Source organism: Medicago sativa, chromosome 4 (assembly GCF_051527215.1).
Source record: "Medicago sativa cultivar Bolivia chromosome 4, Bolivia_mono, whole genome shotgun sequence".
In the NCBI taxonomy this organism is placed as follows: domain Eukaryota; kingdom Viridiplantae; phylum Streptophyta; class Magnoliopsida; order Fabales; family Fabaceae; genus Medicago; species Medicago sativa.
The window spans coordinates 13,179,633-13,183,901 of NC_140752.1; the positions used below are offsets into that span (position 1 = coordinate 13,179,633).

General features: G+C 35.1%; 1 pseudogene; it reads right to left on the minus strand.

The window, feature by feature from the left end:
- Positions 1-369: 369 nt before the first annotated feature.
- Positions 370-4,004, minus strand: LOC146926457 (receptor-like protein 6; annotated as a pseudogene).
- Positions 4,005-4,269: the final 265 nt, after the last annotated feature.

Below are 4,269 nucleotides of genomic sequence, written 5' to 3' on the forward strand. Positions count from 1 at the left end.
TACTATTTAGTTGTGTTTATTAGTTATAGCTATTTTGAGAAGTACCAGGAATGATATTTGTTTGGGAAGAAAAATAGGGGTTCAAGTAATAAGAAAATTTTTTATTTGGGAAGAAAAATATGAGTTCACCTTCTCCGGTAACAAAATAACAACTAACATTTGCCATTTAAATTTCTTATTTATTTTACAGAAGAACAAGATCCAATGTATGCGAAATCTAACTAAATTTCGACAAACTTTGTTTAAAGGAGGTAAATACCTACTTTAAAAGGAATTCCATTTTCCCTGCAACTAATTAAGTTTGATAGGATCATTCTATGAGGAACTATGTGCGAGTCTCAATCTAGTAATACTAAATACACATAAACATGCGTGCAAATGATATATCTGATTTACAGCTCAACAAAATTTAACTAGGCATATGGGAAGCAATGCTAAAGACATAGAAATCTGATTAATGGATACAATCTAGTGAATCTTTATTTGACAAAACTGCTTGTAAACATAGAAATGTGCAAATTGTCCACATATAGCTTTAAAACCAAGAGTTAATTGACTAGTATCTCCACCTTAGAGATCTATACCTCTTCCCTTCATGCTGTTCATGCACAAAATCTAGCTGGGGGATGAACCTGTAAAGCATTTCATCGACATGTTTGAAATACCACAACCTCCATTTCATCAAGCAAATAAGAGGGATGATGAAAATTCCAAAGCCAAAAATAAATCCCAACTCCACACTTAAGAAATTCCAATCAATTGAACTATCATTATGAGAATGAGATAACTTGGATGCAATCCCTTGCACTCCATCATTGTTGCAATTGTTGGTCAGTGGAGGTCCACATAATCCTTCATTCCCTTTGAAGGAATCTACATCAAATGATTGAATTTGAGTACCCAAAGGAATTCGCCCCACGAGGTGATTGAACGAGAGGTTCATATATGCTAGGAAAGAAAGACTTGAAACCTCTTGACGGATCTCTCCATTAAAGGAGTTGTTTGACAAGTCCATAGACTCAAGATGCTTTAAATTCTTCACTGATGATGGTATATGTCCCGTTAATGCATTATGTGACAAGTTCAGAGCATTCAATGCCTTGAATTGCATTAGCTCATTAGGTATTGGTCCCTCCAAGTAATTGCTTGACATATCCACATAAGTGAAGGCCTTTTGGACTTTGACAAGCTTCATCTGATGACCTTTGTTAACAATAATAACTGAATCCTGATAACGACAATGATTCACATCATTTGTACTACTATCAGAGAATACCTGATCAAGATCAGAACGGGACATATTCAAAGTAAGTTGAACCACTTTCATAGCATAATATTTGATCATAATTCCTAATGCGTCCTTCAAACCCATTGGATTATAGTCAACAACTTCAAAAAACAAATTGCCGAATTCTGGACCAAGCACGTCTTCGTCACACATCATTGCTTTCCAACTATTTAAGAGTGCAGATGATATTGTGCCGGTGAAGTTATTGCAGGCTAGATCAGAGATATGAAGCATCTTCCAATCACCAGTGCTATTTGGGCATCCAATAGAGCCATGCAGCTTATTTGACCTTAAAACCATGATTCTCAATGTTGGAATTTTACTCAAAAAACATGGAAATTTGCCTGTTAATGCATTCTTTCCAAGGTTTAAAACTTGTAGTTCCTTACAATTGACCAATGATTTTGGTATAGGACCTCCTAAATGATTGTCATTTAGATCCAAAAACCTTAGTGCACATAAATTTGGAAACATACTACTAGGAATATGACCTCGAAGCTTGTTTCCACCAAAATTCAACATTCTTAGACTGCTAATCAGTGTTTCAAAACACTTGGGAATTGTCCCAACAAAGTTATTGTGGGAAAGATCTAGCAGCCTTAGACTAGGTGCATTACAAAAAGAATCATGGATTTGTCCTTGAAATTTGTTTTGAAATAAACAAAAAAATTATGTAAGGGAGGTGGTTCCCAATATCTGGTGGAATTATAGAGCTGAATTTGTTGCTTGAATAGTCCAAATAAGTTGCGTACTTTGGAACTAAAGAAATTGGCCCTTGGAAGTTGTTAAAACTAAGATCAACAGAGTCAAGGTTAGAACTGAAGTTCGAAAAACTTTCTACCAAACCTGTCAAAAAATTATGGGAAAGATTCAAGCTAACGAGAGATTCAAGTTGCCAAATCCACTTAGGTATTGGTCCTTCAATGTTGTTGTCAGACAGGAGAATAGATAATATTGTGGATTGGTTTTTCAAGAAACTAGGAATTTGTAACAGCTTACAAGATTGCAAATCTAGAACTCTCAACTTTGGAAAGGATGACATGTTATGATCATCTTTGAAGTTAACATCAATCAAAAGATTGTTATATGATAGCCCTAATATAGTTAAATTACTTAACCTTCGAATGACATCCAACTTTATCGTACCATTTAACTTGTTGGAAGAAAGTTGAATGAAACGAAGTGTTCGAAGGTTAAAGATAGATAGTGGAATAGGGCCTTGTAAATAATTACTTGACAAATCTAGCATCTCCAATAGAGGTGAAGAAGCATTGTGAAACTCACCCAAGGTACCACTAAGATTATTATGGGGAAGCTTCAGTTCTCTTAAACATGGGAGCTTAAGAACAGATGATGGAATATTTCCATTGAAAGAATTGAACCCTAAATTGATGCTAACAAGATTTATGAGGCCCTCAAAATGGTTGGATGGTAAATTTCCACTTAAATGATTTCGAAGGAGGGATAGATGTCTGAGGTTCTTGGATATGCTCAAAGAAGGGAGTAAGCCTGTGAAATTATTAAATGACAAGTCTAGATAAACAAGTTGGGTGAGTTCAGACATTGAACTGGGAAGTGTTCCATTGAATTGGCAGTGAGAAATAGTCGACAAGTGCTTCAGATTGGAGATAGTATTTGGAAGTGGTCCGGAGAAATTTGTATCGGCAAGATTTAAGTACTTAAGAGATGCACGTGGTGAGAAATCTGGCAAAGAACCATTAAGATTTTGATTGTCTGATATGTCAAGGACCTTTAATGTGTGGATTTGAAAGATATCTTTTGGGAAAAAACCATTCAAGCCACAACTACTGATTTGTAGGGTTGTTAAATTAGAGAAATTTTCAGAGTCAGGCACTATGCTAGACAATTTGTTGTTGCTCAATTTTAGAACAGAGAGGGACTGAAGCTTACCTAGTGAAGAATCAATAGGTCCAGAGAGATTACATGATGACATGCTCAGAACACGGAGTCCCCCCAATGAAGACAAAGAACGACCCCATTCTTCTCCGTTGACAGATATTGCTACACCATCTAAATACAACTTTGTGATATCTGTGAGGTTTTGCATAAACATTGCTATATTTGGCTGCTCAAAGTTTTAGGACGTGATGTGAAGTAAATGAAGAAGACAAATCAAGGGTGACCAACCTTTTGAGGTGAGAAATTTCCTTAGGGACCTATTGGACAAGTTCAGATACATCAAATTTTGCAGCTTATAGTCTTGAGGAATCACAGAACGTAAGTCATTAAAAACCAAATTCACACTCTGCAGATATTGCAGGCTGAAAAGAGCACTTGAATCGTTAAGTCCTCCTGAGATAGACTCTTGACTAAGATCAAGGGCTGTAACATGTCCATCTTTGCATGTTACCCCATGCCATTGACAACAATCATCATCACCTTGGTTCCAATGAACTAGCTTTGAGGATTTTGTAAGGTTGAATATGAGGTTGTTTTTCAAATGGAGCAACAAGGAACGTTCATGGACCAAAAAATTATTAGAACTGGAATTGATTATTCTGAATGGTATAAAGAAAATCCAAAAGATTATGTTTGCTCTCATAGTGAATTATAGTATAAAGAAAATGTAAAGAAGAGGCTTTTTGTGAATAATGTATACATTTCTCCCTTTATATAGACTGCAACTAGTTGGACTGTTGATTAAATCAACCCAACGTATCTTACATGCAACCTGGTGATCCTCGTGCGTTGGGAAACTTTTATTATAAGTATCACAAAAAGATAATAAAACTATATGTATTCTTATCCAACGATAGTAGAGTCTAGCTGAAAGAGTCAATCTTCCATTTTTTAAAAACATGGTCACAACTTTTTTTGTAAAGAAGTTGCTTTTTAAAATTTCAATATGTTGCATACATAATTTCTAAGATAAAAATTCCTCTTTAGATTTCTTTTTTTTTTTTTTTTGAGGGAAAACATGCTTATAGCATTTCATTAATAATAAGAGTTTCAATACAATC